General features: G+C 52.7%; 1 protein-coding gene across 1 annotated transcript in view; it reads right to left on the bottom strand.

Moving 5' to 3' along the window:
• LOC147734664 (uncharacterized) overlaps window positions 1–20,752 on the bottom strand; it is a 5,992,067-nt gene that overhangs the window by 3,489,011 nt on the left and 2,482,304 nt on the right. The window lies entirely within an intron of this gene.

Below are 20,752 nucleotides of genomic sequence, written 5' to 3' on the forward strand. Positions count from 1 at the left end.
GCCACTGGATTCAAGCAAGCCGGGCTGAAGACGTCTGGAATGCCAGAAACCGGTCCTCGGAAGCTTGTTTCCGGTCCAGGGAAGACATAGCTTGGCAGTTCGGGCTGGACTATTCCCATGAGGCACAGGGTCAGACTGATTTGCATATAGCCATGTCTGAACTGGGGTGGCAGAGTGGGCTAAAGACCGGTGATGGATTAAACCCAGATCTTTTGACTGGGTCTGAGTGTTTGATTGATTCAGATGCTCCGTCCATCACCACTGCCTTTTGTACAGCTTTTGGCCGCCATAAGTGTGGCAGGGTATGCTCAGACGTGAGTCCCTCACTCACTTTGCAACTGGATTCAAGCAAGCCGGGCTGAAGACGGCTGGAATGCCAGAAACTGGTCCTCGGAAGCTTGTTTCCGGTCCAGGGAAGACATGGCTTGGCAGTTCGGGCTGGACTGTTCCCATGAGGCACAGGGTCAGACTGTTTGCGTATAGCCATGTCTGAACTGGGCTGGCAGAGTGGGCTAAAGAATGGTGATGGATTAAACCCAGATCTTTTGACTGGGTGTGAGCGTTTTATTGATTCAGAAGCTCCGTCCGTCACTACCTCCTTTTGTACCGCTTTTGGCCGCCATAAGTGTGGCAGTGTATGCTCAGACGTGAGTCCCTTGCTCACTTTGCCACTGGATTCAAGCAAGCCGGGCTGAAGACGGCTGGAATGCCAGAAACCGGTCCTCGGAAGCTTGTTTCCGGTCCAGGGAAGACATGGCTTGGCAGTTCGGGCTGGACTGTTCCCATTAGGCACAGGGTCAGACTGATTTGCATATAGCCATGTCTGAACTGCGGTGGCAGAGTGGGCCAAAGAACGATGATGGATTAAACCTAGATCTTTTGACTGGGTGTGAGTGTTTGATTGCTTCAGATGCTCAGTCCATCACCACCCCCTTTTGTACCGCTTTTGGCCACCATAAGTGTGGCAGGGTATGCTCAGACGTCAGTCCCTTGCTCACTTTGCCAATGGATTCAAGCAAGCCGGGCTGAAGACGGCTGGAATGCCAGAAACCGGTCCTCGGAAGTTTGTTTCCGGTCCAGGGAAAACATGGCTTGGCAGTTCGGGCTGGACTGTTCCCATGAGGCACAGGGTCAGACTGATTTGCATATAGCCATGTCTGAACTGGGGTGGCAGAGTGGGCTAAAGAACGGTGATGGATTAAACCCAGATCTTTTGACTGAGTGTGAGTGTTTGATTGATTCAGATGCTCCGTCCATCACCACCCCTTTTGGTACCGCTTTTGGCCACCATAAGTTTGGCAGGGTATGCTCAGACGTGAGTCCTTTGCTCACTTTGCCACTGAATTCAAGGAAGCCGGGCTGAAGACAGCTGGAATGCCAGAAACCGCTCCTCGGAAGCTTGTTTCCGGTCCCGGGAAAACATGGTTTGGCAGTTCGGCCTGGACTGTTCCCATGAGGCACAGGGTCAGACTGATTTGCATATAGCCATGTCTGAACTGGGTTGGCAAAGTGGGCTAAAGAACGCTGATGGATTAAACCCAGATCTTTTGACTGGGTGTGAGTGTTCTATTGATTCAGATGCTCCGTCCATCACCACCCCCTTTTGTACCGCTTTTGGCTGCCATAAGTGTGGCAGGGTATGCTCAGAAGTGAGACCCTTGCTCACTTTGCCACAAGCTTGTTTCCGGTCCAGGAAAAACATGGCTTGGCAGTTCGGGCTGGACTGTTCCCATGAGGCACAGGGTCAGACTGATTTGCATATAGCCATGTCTGAACTGGGGTGGCAGAGTGGGCTAAATAATGGTGATGGATTAAACCCAGATCTTTTGACTGGGTTGTGAGTGTTTGATTGATTCAGATGCTCCGTCCATCACAACCCCTTTTGTACCGCTTTTGGCCACCATAAGTGTAGCAGAGTATGCTCAGACGTGAGTCCCTTGCTCTTTTTGCCACTGGATTCAAGCAAGCCAGGCTGAAGACGGCTTGGATGCCAGAGCCAGTCCTCGGAAGCTTGTTTCCGGTCCAGGGAAGACATGGCTAGGCAGTTTGGGCTCGTCTGTTCCCATGAGGCACAGGGTCAGACTGATTTGCATATAGACATGTCTGAACTGGGGTGGCAAAGTGGGCCAAAGAAGGGTGATGGATTAAACCCAGAACTTATGAGTGGGTGTGAGTGTTTGATTGATTCATATGCTCCGTCCATCACCACCCCCTTTTGTACCGCTTTTGGCCGCCATAAGTGTGGCAGGGTATGCTCAGACGTGAGTCACTTGCTCACTTTGCCACTGGATTCAAGCAAGCCGGGCTGAAGACAGCTGGAATGCCAGAAACCAGTCCTCTGAAGCTTGTTTCTGGTCCAGGGAAGACATGGCTTGGCAGTTCGGGCTGGACTGTTCCCATGAGGCACAGGGTCAGACTGATTTGCATATAGCCATGTCTGAACTGGGGTGGCAGAGTGGGCTAAAGAACGGTGATGAATTAAACCCAGATCTTTTGACTGGGTGTCAGTGTTTGATTGATTCAGATGCTCCGTCCATCACCACCCCTTTTTGTGCTGCTTTTGGCCGCCATAAGTGTGGCAGGGCATGCTCAGAGGTGAGTCCCTTGCTCACTTTGCCACTGGATTCAAGCAAGCCGGGCTGAAGACGGCTGGAATGCCAGAAACCGGTCCTCGGAAGCTTGTGTGAGAAGTTGGCCTGATATATAGTGCTCACTATTCTAGTGATCGCTGTGTATCATACCAAACGACCCTTATTGATGATTGGTTGTAAGTCAACCTTATAGACCAGCTATCCTAGTAGCATGGACAAGAGCAGTCTTTAGGCTAAACTCTCGAGGGCGTGTTAAGCCATCTGTTATACCATCACATATACCCCTTGAACACCAAGTGAAAGGACACCACACAAGTTGTTATGAAAATAAAAGGATATTTATTTATAACAAGTCTACCCTGAACTCTTTATGAGTCAGGGAGCTAAGCATAGTACAAAACTCTTAAGAAAATACTTCAAGTTGCACAATTTACACAAATGCCCGAGGGGCACGAAAAACCATATACTCTAAAAGTGGAATGCGAAATACTAGCAGGTAAGTAACAAGATCCAGAGGCTTCAGGATCGCTAGGACTACACTACAGAACCCTAAGGTTAGGAGCAGGAGGCCTAGGGAGATCGGGTGCAGAGTGTGCACTCTCACGCGGGATGCGGGACAAAGTCTATGGATGCTAGTATTTGTAAAGTTACTGTTTCCGGAGGAATCTGACTAGGTAGACTGAAAACGAAAAAGGATCTGGACACTTAGATAGTGAACCTACGTTGGAGCACCAAAATGCTCAGGTTACCTAGCCCAGGGGCTGCGGCAGCATAGGGTTCAAAAGATGTCGGGAATCCTCGTTGCAGTCTATGGAGCCTGAAAGAAGAAGTTGCTGGCAGGCGACCAGTGATGATGTTCGGAGTGATCCAAGCCTGGATCAATGATGGAGATGACCTGACAGCAGAGGGGACTCAGTTCTTAATCACTAGCCAATGATTGTGTGGGCACCAGGATGGCACCGGATAAAGTCAACTCGACCAGGTGAGTGGGCGACGCTGGACTCTGCTGTCCCTTGGACCAGGAGGCGTTGTCGGCGTCCAGGCTGGAGGTGCGAGCTGTCCCACGAAGGTGTCTGCTGTCGGCGATGCTGGAACTAGGATTGGAGCAACATGCCTTGGCAAAGGCAAGCCCACGCGGTGGAGTCAAGATGGCGTCTGGAATGGACCAGGAGGGTCCGGGGTGCTCCTCTCTTGGTAGGGAGCAGGGGCCTGTCTAGAGCAACCAGACCAGTGATGAAATCGTCGTGGTACGTCGTCAGGAGGGCCAATAGCCAGCAGGCAAGTGACCGGACAACGCGGTGAGCAGCAAAGAGCAGAAGGGCCCCACGCAGATCTCGTGGATGCTGGGGAGCTGGACTTCGGTGCTGGAGCTGCTCAGGGTTAGGGCTTCTCTAACCCCAAAGCACTGGCTCGAGGATCCCTCTGCGGTCGTGCTGGTTAAGCGTCGTGCAGTTTCGAAGATGGCTGGTCCCTCAGGTCTCGTCACACCCACGAATCTCAGCTGGGCTGATGATGCAGGTAGAGGTCAGAGATGCCAGGGAATCCGGGTCTCGTCGAGCTGGGCAGTCTTGATCTAGAGGATGGACTTACAGCAAACCGCGATGCTTAGATGGTGCCTAAGGGTGCAGGGTGGCTACTCCTTAGCCACAAGGGAGAGTCTTCAGAAAAAGTCAAGAGTTTCTTTCATGGAAAGTAGTCAAGATTCAGAATCATCTAATTTGGGAAGGGGGCCTGCTCCTACCTTTATTCTAAAGAAAGGGGCTGGCACGCGACTAGGTCCTGCCCATGGGCGGGACCAGGAGGGGGGTGGTTACGCCCCTCTCCCTTGTCCGGACTTTCTCCAGCTCAGGGGCTGGTGTGCCCCTGGAATTGGTTCAAGCCGGCATATGCACAGTGAGCACCGGGGTGCCACTTGCAGTCACCTTCCTCTCAGCCCTGCCTACCTGGCATACACAAAACCCTGTCTGGGATGGTGCTAGCACTGCCCCTGACAGGAAACCCTTTGTCCAAGCTCTCCTCGCTGAAAGGACTCCCAGAAGCAGGAGGTCAGACGTGTGTCTGTGGTGGCAGCATCCATTTTGTGATGCTGAGGATCGAGTTAGCTTTAACCGGGGTTCACAGTTACACACATGTCGTGTCCCTCTAGAAGGGTGGAATGCTAACCTCGTCGCCAGAATTGGCGAGGGGTTAGTATTCCAATTCATATGACACCTTACTCGACATGTTTTGATAAAGTGATACTAAAGTTGGCAAATAACCGCGAGGATTATAAGGCAACTAAAGAGTATATGGTACGCGTTATCATGGAACAGCTATTAGGACTTGGTTCCGCAAGCTGCAAACGGGCTCAGCTCATGCAAGAGCACCATCTCACATAATTCCACACACTCTGCCTTCAGGATTGATAAGGCCTGCCATAGGAGTGATTGATAGGAATACATGTGTCCATTTTAGGGTTAGATATAGGACCACTATATCTAAAGCAAAGGGTGATTACACCACCTTGCCCCAGCTGTCGTGCAGCCAGTTGTGTCAGATTTGGATGGCCAGCCAGGGGTGGCATAATACATGCTGCAGCCCCTGGTAGGCCCTGGGTACACCTATGCCCTGGATACCTAAGGTATACTGTACAGGGACTGATAAGGGGCCCAGTACCAATTAGATATGCACCTAAGGTACATGGAATCCATTTTACAGAGAGAGCAGTAGGCCTAGGGCCCTGAATAGCAGGGTCCCAGGTCAACTAAGTTCGAAAACCAGCAAAACCCCAGGCAAAAAGTTGGGGGCAACCATAGTCAGATATCCACCTTCCTACAGCTTGTTTCCGGTCCAGGGAAGACATGGCTTGGCAGTTCGGGCTGGACTGTTCCCATGAGGCACAGGGTCAGACTGATTTGCATATAGCCATGTCTGAACTGGTCTGGCAGAGTGGGCTAAAGAACGGTGATGGATTAAACCCAGATCTTTTGACTGGGTGTGAGTGTTTGATTGATTCAGATGCTCCGTCGATCGCCACCCCCTTTTGTACCGCTTTTGGCAGCCATAAGTGTGGCAGTGTATGCTCAGACGTGAGTCCCTTGCTCACTTTGCCACTGGATTCAAGCAAGCCGGGCTGAAGACGGCTGGAATGCCAGAAACCGGTCCTCGGAAGCTTGTTTCCGGTCCGGGGAAGACATGGCTTGGCAGTTCGGGCTGGACTGTTCACATGAGGCACAGGGTCAGACTGATTTGCATATAGCCATGTCTGAACTGGGGTGGCAGAGTGGGATAAAGAACGGTGATGGATTAAACCCAGATCTTTTGACTGGGTGTGAGTGTTTGATTGATTCAGATGCTCTGTCCACCACCACCCCCTTTTGTACCGCTTTTGGCTGCCATAAGTGTGGCAGGGTATGCTCAGAAGTGAGACCCTTGCTCACTTTGCCACTGGATTCAAGCAAGCCGGGCCGAAGACGGCTGGAATGCCAGAAACCGGTCCTTGGAAGCTTGTTTCCGGTCCAGGGAAGACGTGGCTTGGCAGTTTGGGCTGGACTGTTCCCATGAGGCACAGGGTCAGACTGATTTGCATATAGCCATGTCTGAACTGGGGTGGCAGAGTGGGCTAAAGAACGATGATGGATTAAACCCAGATCTTTTGACTGGGTGTGAGTGTTTGATTAATTCAGACGCTCCGTCCATCACCACCCTCTTTTGTACCGCTTTTGGCTGCCATAAGTGTGGCAGTGTATGCTCAGCGTGAGTCCCTTGCTCACTTTGCCACTGGATTCAAGCAAGCCGGGCTGAAGACGGCTGGAATGCCAGAAACCGGTCCTCGGAAGCTTGTTTCCGGTCCAGGGAAGACATGGCTTGGCAGTTCGGGCTGGACTGTTCGAATGAGGCACAGGGTCAGACTGATTTGCATATAGCCATGTCTGAACTGGGGTGGCAGAGTGGGCTAAAGAACGGTGATGGATTAAACCCAGATCTTTTGACGGGGTGTGAGTGTTTGATTGATTCAGATGCTTCGTCCCTCACCACCCCCTTTTGTACCGCTTTTGGCCGCCATAAGTGTGGCAGGGTATGCTCAGACGCGAGTCCCTTGCTTACTTTGCCACTGGATTCAAGAAAGTCGGGCTGAAGACGGCTGGAATGCCAGAAACCGGTCCTCGGAAGCTTGTTTCCAGTCCAGGGAAGACATGGCTTGGCAGTTCGGGATGGACAGTTCCCATGAGGCACAGGGTCGGACTATTTTGCATATAGCCATGTCTGAACTGGGGTGACAGAGTGGGCTAAAGAACGGTGATGAATTAAACCCAGATCTTTTGAGTGGGTGTGAGTGTTTGATTGATTCAGATGCTCAGTCCATCACCACCCCCTTTTGTACCGCTTTTGGCCACCATAAGTGTGGCAGGGTATGCTCAGACGTGAGTCCCTTGCTCACTTTGCCACTGGATTCAAGCAAGCCGGGCTGAAGACGGCTGGAATGCCAGAAACCGGTCCTTGGAAGCTTGTTTCCGGTCCAGGGAAAACATGGCTTGGCAGTTCGGGCTGGACTGTTCCCATGAGGCACAGGGTCAGACTGATTTGCGTATAGCCATGTCTGAACTGCGGTGGCAGAGTGGGCTAAAGAACGGTGATGGATTAAACCCAGGTCTTTTGACTGGGTGTGAGTGTTTGATTGATTCAGATGCTCCGTCCATCACCACCCCCTTTTGTACCGCTTTTGGCCGCCATAAGTGTGGCAGGGTATGCTCAGACGTGAGTCCCTTAATCACTTTTCCACTGAATTCAAGGAAGCCGGGCTGAAGACAGCTGGAATGACAGAAACCGCTCCTCGGAAGCTTGTTTCCGGTCCAGGGAAAATATGGTTTGGCAGTTCGGCCTGGACTGTTCCCATGAGGCACAGGGTCAGACTGATTTGCATATAGCCATGTCTGAACTGGGGTGGCAGAGTGGGCTAAAGAACACTGATGGATTGAACCCAGATCTTTTGACTGGGTGTGAGTGTTTGATTGATTCAGATGCTCCGTCCATCACCACCCCCTTTTGTACCGCTTTTGGCTACCATAAGTGTGGCAGGGTATGCTCAGAAGTGAGACCTTTGCTCACTTTGCCACCGGATACAGGCAAGCCGGGCTGAAGACAGCTGGAATACCAGAAACCGGTCCTCGGAAGCTTGTTTCCGGTCCAGGGAAGACATGGTTGGCAGATCGGGCTGGACTGTTCCCATGAGAAACAGGGTCAGACTGATTTGCATATAGCCATGTCTGAACGGGGTGGCAGAGTGGGATAAAGAACGGTGATGGATTAAACCCAGATCTTTTGACTGGGTGTGAGTGTTTGATTGATTCAGATGCTCCGTCCACCACCACCCCCTTTTGTACCGCTTTTGACCGCCATAAGTGTGGCAGTGTATGCTCAGACATGAGTCTCTTACTCACTTTGCCACTGGATTCAAGCAAGCCGGGCTGAAGACGTCTGGAATGCCAGAAACCGGTCCTCGGAAGCGTGTTTCCGGTCCAGGGAAGACATGGCTTGGCAGTTCGGGCTGGACTGTTACCATGAGGCACAGGGTCAGACTGATTTGCTATAGCCATGTCTGAACTGGGGTGGCAGAGTGGGCTAAAGAACGGTGATGGATTAAACCCAGATCTTTTGACTGGGTGTGAGTGTTTGATTGATTCAGATGCTCCGTCCATCACCACCCCTTTTGGTACCGCTTTTCGCCGCCATACGTTTAGCAGGGTATGCTCAGACGTGAGTCCCTTGCTCACTTTTCCACTGAATTCAAGGAAGCCGGGCTGAAGACTGCTGGAATGACAGAAACCGCTCCTCGGAAGCTTGTTTCCGGTCCAGGGAAAATATGGTTTGGCAGTTCGGCCTGGACTGTTCCCATGAGGCACAGGGTCAGACTGATTTGCATATAGCCATGTCTGAACTGGGGTGGCAGAGTGGGCTAAAGAACACTGATGGATTAAACCCAGATCTTTTGACTGGGTGTGAGTGTTTGATTGATTCAGATGCTCCGTCCATCACCACCCCCTTTTGTACCGCTTTTGGCTGCCATAAGTGTGGCAGGGTATGCTCAGAAGTGAGACCTTTGCTCACTTTGCCACCGGATACAGGCAAGCCGGGCTGAAGACAGCTGGAATACCAGAAACCGGTCCTCGGAAGCTTGTTTCCGGTCCAGGGAAGACATGGTTGGCAGATCGGGCTGGACTGTTCCCATGAGAAACATGGTCAGACTGATTTGCATATAGCCATGTCTGAACTGGGGTGGCAGAGTGGGATAAAGAACGGTGATGGAGTAAACCCAGATCTTTTGACTGGGTGTGAGTGTTTGATTGATTCAGATGCTCCGTCCACCACCACCCCCTTTTGTACCGCTTTTGACCGCCATAAGTGTGGCAGTGTATGCTCAGACATGAGTCTCTTACTCACTTTGCCACTGGATTCAAGCAAGCCGGGCTGAAGACGTCTGGAATGCCAGAAACCGGTCCTCGGAAGCGTGTTTCCGGTCCAGGGAAGACATGGCTTGGCAGTTCGGGCTGGACTGTTACCATGAGGCACAGGGTCAGACTGATTTGCATATAGCCATGTCTGAACTGGGGTGGCAGAGTGGGCTAAAGAACGGTGATGGATTAAACCCAGATCTTTTGACTGGGTGTGAGTGTTTGATTGATTCAGATGCTCCGTCCATCACCACCCCTTTTGGTACCGCTTTTCGCCGCCATACGTTTGGCAGGGTATGCTCAGACGTGAGTCCCTTGCTCACTTTTCCACTGAATTCAAGGAAGCCGGGCTGAAGACAGCTGGAATGACAGAAACCGCTCCTCGGAAGCTTGTTTCCGGTCCAGGGAAAATATGGTTTGGCAGTTCGGCCTGGACTGTTCCCATGAGGCACAGGGTCAGACTGATTTGCATATAGCCATGTCTGAACTGGGGTGGCATAGTGGGCTAAAGAACACTGATGGATTAAACCCAGATCTTTTGACTGGGTGTGAGTGTTTGATTGATTCAGATGCTCCGTCCATCACCACCCCCTTTTGTACCGCTTTGGCTGCCATAAGTGTGGCAGGGTATGCTCAGAAGTGAGGCCTTTGCTCACTTTGCCACTGGATTCAAGCAAGCCGGGCCGAAGACGGCTGGAATGCCAGAAACCGGTCCTCGGAAGCTTGTTTCCGGTCCAGGAAAGACATGGCTTGGCAGTTCGGGCTGGACTGTTCCCATGAGGCACAGGGTCAGACTGATTTGCATATAGCCATGTCTGAACTGGGGTGGCAGAGTGGGCTAAATAATGGTGATGGATTAAACCCAGATCTTTTGACTGGGTTGTGAGTGTTTGATTGATTCAGATGCTCCGTCCATCACAACCCCTTTTGTACCGCTTTTGGCCACCTTAAGTGTAGGAGGGTATGCTCAGACCTGAGTCCCTGGCTCTTTTTGCCACTGGATTCAAGCAAGCCGGGCTGAAGACGGCTGGAATGCCAGAGCCAGTCCTCGGAAGCTTGTTTCCGGTCCAGGGAAGACATGGCTAGGCAGTTCGGGCTCGACTGTTCCCATGAGGCACAGGGTCAGACTGATTTGCATATAGCCATGTCTGAACTGGGGTGGCAGAGTGGGCCAAAGAAGGGTGATGGATTAAACCCAGAACTTATGACTGGGTGTGAGTGTTTGATTGATTCAGATGCTCCGTCCATCACCACCCCCTTTTGTACTGCTTTTGGCCGCCATAAGTGTGGCAGGGTATGCTCAGACGTGAGTCCCATGCTCACTTTGCCACTGGTTTCAAGCAAGCCGGGCTGAAGACGGCTGGAATGCCAGAAACCGGTCCTCGGAAGCTTGTTTCCGGTCCAGGGAAGACATGGCTTGGCAGTTCGGGCTGGAGTGTTTGATTGATTCAGATGTCTCATCCATCACCACCCCCTTTTGTACCGCATCCACTGGAACGTCATGTCCCGCTGCAGAGCCCGCCAATGCCACATGGCATGATTTATCAGCAGGATGCAGGAGGCCATGAGGCCCAGCAGCCTCAGGGTCATTCTGACCGAAACCTGGGACAAGGGCTGAAAGATCAGAATCATAGCCCAAATATCCCGAAAGCACTGTTCGAGAGGATAGACCAGAAACTGCGCCGTGTCCAGAACCGCTCCGAGGAAGAGGAGCTTCTGAGAGGGAATCAGGTGCGACTTCAGCACATTGATGGAGAACCCCAGCTGATACAGGAGGTCGGCTGTAGTCTGGAAGTGGGAGACGACTGCCTGGGGCGAGCCTGGCTTTAACAGCCAGTCATCGAGATAGGGGAAGACTGAAACCCCTGAACTGTGCAGATGAGCTGCGACCACCCAAGGGGCGCTGATAAGGCCAAAGGGGAGCACGGTAAATTGAAAATGCTCGTGGCCTACTGTGAACCGCAGGTAACGACGGTGGGCCGGCAGGATGGGGATGTGCAAATAAGCGTCCTACAAGTCAAACGCTACGATCCAGTCTTGCGGGTTGAGGGCAGATAAGACCTGAGCAAGCGTCTACATTTTGAACTTCTCCTTCCAGAGGTGGCGGTTTACGTCCCTGAGATCCAAGATAGGACACAGGCCCTTGTCCTTCTTTGGAACCAGAAAGTAGTGGGAGTAGCAACCACAACCTACTTCTGGGACAGGAACGCGTTTGGTGGCTATCTTGCCAAGAGAGCCATAACTTCCTTCTGGCGAAGTGCCAGATGATCCTCCGACATGCGCTGGTAATGAGATGGCATGGCTGGAGGGGTAGTCTCGAAGGGGAGGGAGTAGCCTCTTCAGACTATCTGCAAAACCCACCTGTCCGAAGTGATGGTGCGCCAGTGGGGGAGGTGATGGCGAATCCTAACGCACACTGGCATTTGATGGGCCTGAAAGGTCAGACTAGGAGGGATTGGAAGCAGCTGCAGAGGTGGAGATGGTAGACTGGCCCGCCTGTAGGCCCCCTGGACCTCGACGCTGGTTCCCACATCCTCGGCCGTATGAAGGTTGGTTACCTTACTGCGGCCAGTGGCCCTGGGTGGAAGGTAGTGGGACTCCCCTTCCGTAGCCATGAAAGGGGCCAAAAGCAGACTGGGCCGGACAGGAGGAGAGACCAAAGATCATGGCCATAGCCCGTGAGTCCTTGAAGCGCTCTAGGGCATTGTCTGCTTTGTGGCCAAAAAAGCGACGGCCATCAAAGGGCATATCCATCAAGGTGTTCTGGACATCCCCTGAAAAGCTAGTGGACCTCATCCAGGCGTATCGACGAAGCACTACCGACATTGAAATAATCCTGCCCAGAGAGTCTGCGGTGTCCAGCCCACAACGGATTGTAAACTTAGCTGCATCTTGTAGGAGAGTAGGGTCTGCAATCCTTTGGTCACCCCAGATTTTTGCTTTTGCTTCACTGGTTTACGACTTTCCCTGGCTGTGGGCCTGCTAATCAGACCCACAGCCTAGCTGTTCTCTCTCTAAATTGACATCCATGTACTTTAGGTGCATTTACCAATTGGTATTGGGTCACTTTTGTAAGTCCTTGTACAGTTTACCATAGGTACCCAGGGCATAAGGGAACCCAAGGCCTACCAGGGGCTGCAGCATGTATTATGCCACCCCTGGCTGGCCATCTAAATCGGACACAACTGGCTGATCAATCAGCTGGGGCATGGTGGTGTAATCACCCTTTGCTTTAGATATAGTATACCTATATCTAAACCTTAAAATTGTCGTGTTTAGCCAGATTGACTAACCTGTATATCCGGTACAGCAGGAGCGAGGTCGAAGCACACTTCCTTCCTCCCTGGACACGGTACTACAGACGAATGGAAAACGTGCACTCGCATATAGGACCCCACCCCGGGAAGGGGAAAAAGTGGATAAATAAAATATAAAGATGTGGCAGCCAGAAACCATCTACAGGACTTGACAGCAGAAGAAACGCCAAACGTAGAGGTTGTAAATAGGTACCTGCACAGGAATGCAAGAGCAAGACAGTTACCTTTTGCCCTCCCACTCTCTGTCTTTTTCTGTATGAAATAGGAGGAATGGCACTTACTCAATGAGGCTTCCACTCTTGCTTAACGGAAAAGAAGGCAAATAGAAAAAATAAAGAAAAGAAAAGAAGAAAGGATTTGCCCAGAATCATTATATCAGGAAAGAAGTACACGACTTCTACAGTACTCTTCAGTGATGTCACCGGCTGGTGTACCACACCATAAGATCAAACAGATCCAATAAGAGGTTCAAAAAGGTAAGTTCAAAGCAAACACCAGGTTACAAAGTTCGGAATCCGAGCCCCTCAACAGCTCATGGAGAATCCTCAAAACGTTCAGCAAGGTACCTTTGCCACAAAAACAAATGTCAAAAATAGTTGCGCAAACATAAACGGAAGAGTTTCAAAAAACACCCTTCAATCTAGCAACTGCTAGGATTCAACCGTACAATAGACAGTCACTGGAGTCAATAGCGATGGAAATCAGGGCTCAACTGGAACCCCTGCTCACCCCACGGCTCCACAGCCGATGTCCGTGGACCACGCTTCTTGCTTCCAGCGCGGCTCTCTCTCAGCGCGGATCCCCGACGCTGCTCTCTCTCTCTCCAGCACCCAGCGCGGCTCTCAGTCAGCGCGGATCCCCGACGCTGCTCTCCACTAGTCCCAGCGTACTCACATCTACACAGCGAGCGCGAAGATAAGCTTCCGTGTCAGCAAACACAATCCAAGGCAAGCACGGATCCACAAGGCTCAATCCAAAGTTACGAGGAAACACAGGTGACAAGCACCACTGCAAGCGCTGAGGGGATGTATATAGAAAACGGACTTCGGCAGGTAGAGACAGAGACAAGGGACTACATCAAGCATTCTGGGATTTGTAGTACTCTATTTGGCTAAAGTCGTGACAAAAATGAACACATATACTCCTATAAGTCACTCCTATGGCAGACCTTAACAATCCTGGAGGCAGAGTGCTTGGAATTATGTGAGATAGTGCTCTGGCATGAGTCTGCAGCTTTCGGAACCAAGTCCTTTAGCTGTTTCCATGATAACGCGATACCATATACTCTTAAGTGCATTATAACCTTGCGGTTATTGCTAACTTTGGCATAGCATTATCAAAACATGTCGAGTAAGGTGTCATACGAATTGGAATACTACCCCCTCGCCAGTTCTGGCGACGGGGGTAGAATTCCACCCTTTTATGTTTAAAGTATTTTATTGAAGCAGGGAGGGGTAGGAAACAGCAGGGTAGGAAAAAAAAAAAAAAGATAAACCACAGGATCCGCACAATCGGTGCGTGTGATACAGCAAATACAGCAAAACAGTTACATCTTTGCAATAGGCTCCATACGACTCAGGAACACAGCTTCCGCTCCTGTGGTCACGTAAGGATAACAAAAGGGGGGGGGGGAGGGAAGGGCGGGGGAAGGAAGAGAAAAATAGGGGTGGCAAAGAAAAAGAAAATAAGGGGGGGGGGAAAGGGGGAAGGGGTATAGAAGCAACCCCGCTCCAAAAACCTACTTAACCTTACAGAACCCCCCCAACTACCATACCCCAACCCACCCCCTGTACTGTGCCATTACCATCAGTTCTCTCTTCATATCGACCCTCCAGTAATCCCCGCTATGCAATGCCAGCCCCGTCCTATCAGACAGGCGGGTCTGGTGGCGGTGTCAGCCGTAGCAACCTAAGATATCTGGGACAGGTAATCTCCCGAAACTCAGAACACAACAAGCTATGAAAGGGCGCCCACAGTTCCTCAAAAGTATCAGTGTCTCCCAGGGCCACTAAGGACATCTTCTCCATTCCAAGGACATGCCATAATCTATGCAGCCAGCCAACTACAGAGGGAAGTGTGGTAGAGCGCCAATGTATGAGAATATTTTGCACCGCTGACCCCAGAGCAATCGCAATCTGTCTGCCCCTCCTGGACCTGAGGGGATACATCAACCCATTTGGCAATCCCAGTAGAACATAGGCAGGGAACCTCGGCAACTCTATCTCAAAACATTTGTCCACCTCACCCAGGACCTCTTCCCAATAAGGAGCCAGAAGGGGGCATTCCCACAGTATGTGTGTAAGTGTACCAGTATTGCCACAGTTGCGCCAGCACGTCCCTGGTATTGCCCTGTCCATCTCGTGCAGTTTCTCCGGGGTGCAGTACCAATAGGTCGAGATTTTGGTGAAGGTCTCCGTAAGACCCGTGTGATAGGCCGAGTGGCGTGCGCGGAAGGAGATATGTTCCCATTCCTTGTGGCTCAACACTCGCCCAAGCTCCCGCTCCCATCGTTCCCGGCCGGGGTTGTGAATATGGAAGGAGGGGGGCTGCAGCATTTTATACAGATCTGAGATCAATTTAGCGTCCGACGTGCGAGTGATTAGCCAGCGCTCATATACCGTGATCTCCCGGTTTGCCGAGTTGCGCAACTGGGGCTGAAGTGCCCAGTGACGCGCCTGCATGTATTGCATGCGCTCCGTCTCTGGGAGGCCATAGTCCCGCCGCAAATCCTGGAAGGGGACAACTCCCTCAGGGCTGTACAAATGATACAAGGCGCAGCAGCGGGCCGCCCGTCAGCGTTCATAAGCACCGGTCTCCATCCCGGGGCCGAAGTCCGGGGTGCCAATGAGCGGCGTAAAGGGAGAGGGGAAGGAAGTAAGCTCATGCCTAACGTCCACCGAGTCCCACGTCCGAAGCGGGACCAGCGTCACCAAAGACGCGTAGAGGTTGGGGGGTCGATGGGCCCGCTTCAAGAATGGTACTTCCTGTAGCGTCCTACCCGCCACCGCTTGGTCCTGGAACAGTCAATGCTTAACAGACTCCCACCGGCTCCATTCCACCAGATAGCGGAGTTGGGCGGCCTGGAAATATTTCTGCAAGTCCGGTATCCCCAGCCCCCCAGAGTCGGGTGCCAGCGTAGCGATGCTCCTCTTAATCCGCGGCCTACGGCCCTGCCATACAAACCGCGCGATGGCCGACTGGGTCTCCGCGAGCCACCCCGTGGGGGGCTGAAGCGGCAACGCCCTGAAGAGGTAAAGCACCTGAGGCAGGAGGGTCATCTTCACCGCCGCCACCCTGCCTAGCAGCGACAACGTGCCCTTGTCCCACCGGCCAAGTTCCTCTCTGATCTTCGTGCTCAAAGCCCCATAATTGACCGTGACCATTGCCGGGAGGGAAGGCGCCAACAGGATCCCCAAATATGGAATCCGGTCCCTGGACCAGCTCAGAGGGTAAAGCCTCTGTAGTTCCGCTCTGGTAGCGCTAGCAAGCGAAATGTCAAGGGCGGCTGACTTCCCTAAGTTCACCTTGAAGCCCGCCACCTCGGCGAATAAGTCCAATTCCGCAATGCAAGCCGGTAGCGACCGCCGCGGGTCGTCTAATGTCAGAATGACATCATCTGCGTACAGGCTAATCGCATGATGGAATTCACCCATCTTGACTCCGACAATGTCGGGATTCTGCCGAACCCTTTGAGCAAATGGCTCCATGTATAGGGCAAAGAGCAAAGGGGACAGTGGGCACCCCTGTCTCGTACCCCGTTCAATGGGAAAGGGCCGAGAGCTGCCTCCGTTCACTCGGACCACTGCAGATGGGAACCGGTAACAGTTGAAGATCAGATGACGGAACTTCTCACCTATCCCGAACTTGCCTAGGACCTTCTCTAGGTAGGGCCAGTGTACCCTATCAAAAGCCTTCTCCGCGTCAATAGACAAGAGCATCCTCTCCCCTGGGATCCTGGAGGCCTTCTCGAGAATGTGGGTCACCCTCTTTGTATTGTCTACAGTTGGCCTGCCAGGCACAAAGCCCGCTTGATCCGGATCAACCATGCCCGGGAGGTGCAGTGCCAGGCGTGCCGCTAATATGCTGGTGAACACTTTCAAATCCGTGTTCAGCAGCGAGATCGGGCGGTAGGACCCACAGGCGGTCCTATCCTTGCCCGGTTTCGGGATCACGGAGACCGTGGCCTGAAGAAATTCGGAGGGGATGGCACCCGGTTCCGCAAAGGTGTTAAAAAGGCGGGTCAGCAGAGGTGCCAACTCCTGACAGAAGGTCTTGTAAAACAGAGGGATAAAGCCATCCGGTCCCGGGGCCTTGCCCGGTTTGAGCCGGGATATTGCCGTAATCACCTCCTCGACACGGATGTCACGTTCCAGATACTGAGCCTGATCTGACGTTAACGACGGGAGCGGCACCGAGTCCAGATAGTCCACCTCAGCCTGGGCAGAGGGGGCCTCTCCAGAGTAGAGGTCAGCGTAAAAGCTACGAAAGACGTCTGCTATTTGCTCATCAGCCGTGACCAAACCTCCGGTCGAGTCAACCAATTCCTTCACTCGGTGCTGTTGGTGCTGCACCCTGAGTTTGTTGGCCAAGAGCCGCCCACAGCGATCCCCCCCGTGTAGTATTTGTGCTTCAGGCGAAGCATCGCATACTCCGCCCGGTCCATGTCCAGGGCGGCCAAAAGTTTTCTGGCTGCCTTCAACTGCCTCCAAACCCTGGGGGCCCCTGTCCTATGATGCACCTGTTCCAGCTCCTTCACCTGCCGGGTAAGCTCGTCCCTTTTGAGCTGTCGATCCTTATTCTCAGCCGAGGAGATAGCTATAAATTCGCCCCGGAGCACGGCCTTCAGGGCTGCCCACTATGTCGCGCGAGAGGTGTCCTCGTTATCGTTCACACTCTGGAAATTCAAAATGGCCGCGCGGATCTGATCCACTGTCGACCGCCTATGCAAAAGCGTGTCTCGGAGCCGCCAGACCCCACTCGGCCGAACCATTGGCGGCAGAGTGAAAACACCCTCCACCGGTGCGTGGTCGGAAAGAGAGAGGACCCCCATATCTGCGCTCAAAGCCAAAAGGAGCATCGGACCCGACACGAGTAGATGGTCCAGTCGCGCATAGGACCTGTGAGCATGTGAAAAGTAGGAGTATGCGCGGGTGGTGGGGTGGAGGTGGCGCCACATGTCATGCAAGTCCAGCTCCTCAAGTCGAGTGCGAATCGAGCTCGAAAGCTCACCCAACTGGTGGCGCCGCTGCACAGACCTGTCCATTGCCGCGTCGTAAACTAGATTCAAATCACCCCCCAATACTATGTGCCTATCAGAGGTGGACGCCACATCATCCAGTGCCCTGTGCAAGAATTGGTCCTGGCGGTCATTGGGGCTGTAGAGAGTGCCAACAGTCAGTACTGAACCCCCCACCTTGATCCTATATGCCAGAAGTCTCCCCTTCTGTTCCGCTATTTTGTGCAATACCTCTCCCCTGAACCCCCTAGAGAACAGGATCGCCACCCCTGCCGTTTTAGAAGCGCTAGAGGAGAATAGCTGCGTGGGGAACTTGGGGGGACGCATCCTAGAGCAGTCCTTAGCCAGCAAATGGGTCTCCTGCAGCAGGCAGACATCCGCCTGGGAGTTCTCTAACAAAGATAACACAGCCCGCCTTTTAAGCGGGTTATTCAGCCCTTTCACATTCAAAGTAATCACTTTAAGAGCCATCAAGGAGGGGGATCACTGGAGCACACATCAAGAAGCAAAGCCCAGCGGGCAAACATGGAAGGCGCCACACGAGGCCTCAGCACAGAGCATCTACGAACATCCCCATGGCACAGTACAGTCCCCGAACCCCACACCCCGCAACTGGAAAAGCCCCCCCCCTTCCCCCGGGACCCCACACGTCCAGATCCATACCACTCCCAACAACAAACCCCCCCGCTAGTCCCCAAATGCAAAACATCCCCCGCCGGTCCCATTCCCGTACCCCACTTCTCAAACTTTGCAGAAAAGACATTGTCCCAGTCCGGTCCTTGTCGGACAAGGCCGTGGTAAATCAGTCTAGTGGACGTCCAGCCACCACCTCCTGCACTCGCCATTCCTCCCCGCCCTCCCCCCGAAGCTCCGCACCTGCAAGAAGAAAAAGCTAGAGCAGACTCCCCCCGGAGTAAGTTCAGGCCGTCAGGGCCACTTCACCATTCGCCGCCACTCTGGAGGCCTCCTGGATGGCGGCCGCCATGTCCGCCCGGATCATGGGCGAGCCCGGTCGCTCCGGCGTCGGAGAGCTCCTCTCTCCCACCTGCTGCCATCCGTCACGAGTGCTTCGTCTACGACGCGGTGCCGGGGTGTCCGTATCAGATGCTGTAAGGCCCAACACCGCGCAGACATCCTGGAGGGACCGGAGCTGGTGCAAAGTACAGTTCCATCGAAAAATCAATCGGAAAGGATGCCCCCAAGAGTACTGTGTCCCTTGCTCCCGGAGGAAGTCGGTAGCGATCTTGAACGATTTCCTCTTTTGCAGCGTGACCGTAGACAGGTCCTGATACAGGGCCACCGGGTGGTCTCGGAAGCGGAAAGGCTGCTGGCCACGCGCTTCTCGGAGGATCCGCTCCTTGAGGGGGAAGTCCGGGAGGAAGGCCAGAATGTCCGGGGCGGGCGCCGTAGCTCTGCGGGGGCGACCCACCCGATGTGCTCGATCCACACGGATCCGAAAGTCTTCCGACTCCCCCAGAATTGCACGGAAGAGGGCCACCAGGTATGCAGTCACGTCTTCACCCTCCTCCCCGGACGGCACGCCACGGACCCTGATATTATTCCGCCTGGATCGGTTCTCGAGGTCCTCGGCGTGGGCTTGCAATTCGATCTGCTGTTCACGCAGCCGCAGGACCTCCTGCTGCAAATGGGTGATCTCTTCGTCTCTTGAGTGGCCTGCTTCCTCCACGGAGTTGACACGCTCCCCCAGGGAGTCCATCTCTCTCCGTACTTCACGGACCTCCCCGGCCACTTTACGCTTCAGCGTTTGAAAGTCCTCCCTCTGAGGTTCCGTGACGATTTGAACCCGTGTTTTCAATATTGTCGGAAATACATAATATTGGTATCAGCGAACCGCAAATGATCCATTTAGCATATCCTGGTGTTTTCGCTACGCTACGAGCAAGAGCACTCCTTTTATAAACACATTTCTGATCTACCCACGGCATCCATCTTAGATCATGGCCGCCATTTTGTGTTTCTTGCCCTCACATACGCAATAACCTCTGATCACTTCATTTCGATTAAGGACACGTAGCCTTAGCCGGAGATTCACCTCTTTCATGACACGTGCACCTTAAACCAGATCACGCTGTAGCTGCATGACTCGACAAAGGCTGCCTCCTCTGCCCGAGGCCAGTCCTGCTAAACTGGTCTTCGTGTCCATTGTCCTGATCACGATTAGGCGGCCGAAGCCGGTAGCCTTGCCCATTTACAACCCACAAACATCCCTTATCCTGCTTTTCTATCTTCTGCACCTGGCTCTGTTCCTTTCCTTCTGGGCCTTTATTAGGGGGAGGTAACAAAATTTACGATGAGGCGGTCCGGGTCTTGAATGAAAAGTTGACATGAGATTATGATGGAAAAGTGGGAACCCCTCGTTCGTAATGTTTTGACATCAGATATTGTCGACGATTCCTGTGTACACCAAATATTTATTGTTTATGACACAAAGGTTTGGGAATGTACTAACATGTGAAGAATTCGCCTAAAGGCCAAAATTTAGTATATAAGGAGCAACCCTCTTTGTACAATTCGAACAGGCTCCTAGTTACTGCCCATGCGTAGTTTCTGTGACTTCTGTGTCCCTGCAGTAATAAACCTTTGGTCTTTGACGCCACCATCGAGAAGCCCGTGTTTCTGTTCATTTGTGCACCAAGGCAGGTGGAACTCCGGGGTCTTTGGGTGTTGTTCCCTGACACCTCTGGACGGAACCAAAAAGTCCAGAACTCCAATTGGCGCCCAACATGGGGCGACGTCAATCGGTACCGGTCCAAAAGCCTGAAGAGTTCGAGAAGCTTCGTGTGAAGATTCCTGAGGGAGGCGCCCCACTTCATCGATCCCGGCATATCGCAAAAGTGGCCCGACGTTCTCTTCCACGAGGGTTCCCGTTCAGGACGGCTGCAGTGGGCCGTTGCCTTGACCGTCGCCCTGTCTTGGACCCGAGGTGCAGTCCTTAGTACAGCGAAACGTGACGGGTTTCTCCGTGGTGACGTCTTCAGTGCCTCAGTTAAGTATTTAGTGATAGCTAGCTGGTTACTTTGTAAGGGTTGTTAAAACCTTTTTGGTTCTTGGTTTGGTTTGGTCTCGTAAGATTATCACTGGTTGTTCTAGTTACGATAATCTATTTGGTTTAGTTTGGGTATCGATACATCAGTTCGTTTTGGTAGGCCTAAGTTC

Source organism: Lissotriton vulgaris, chromosome 1_2, assembly GCF_964263255.1.
Source record: "Lissotriton vulgaris chromosome 1_2, aLisVul1.2, whole genome shotgun sequence".
NCBI lineage: Eukaryota > Metazoa > Chordata > Amphibia > Caudata > Salamandridae > Lissotriton > Lissotriton vulgaris.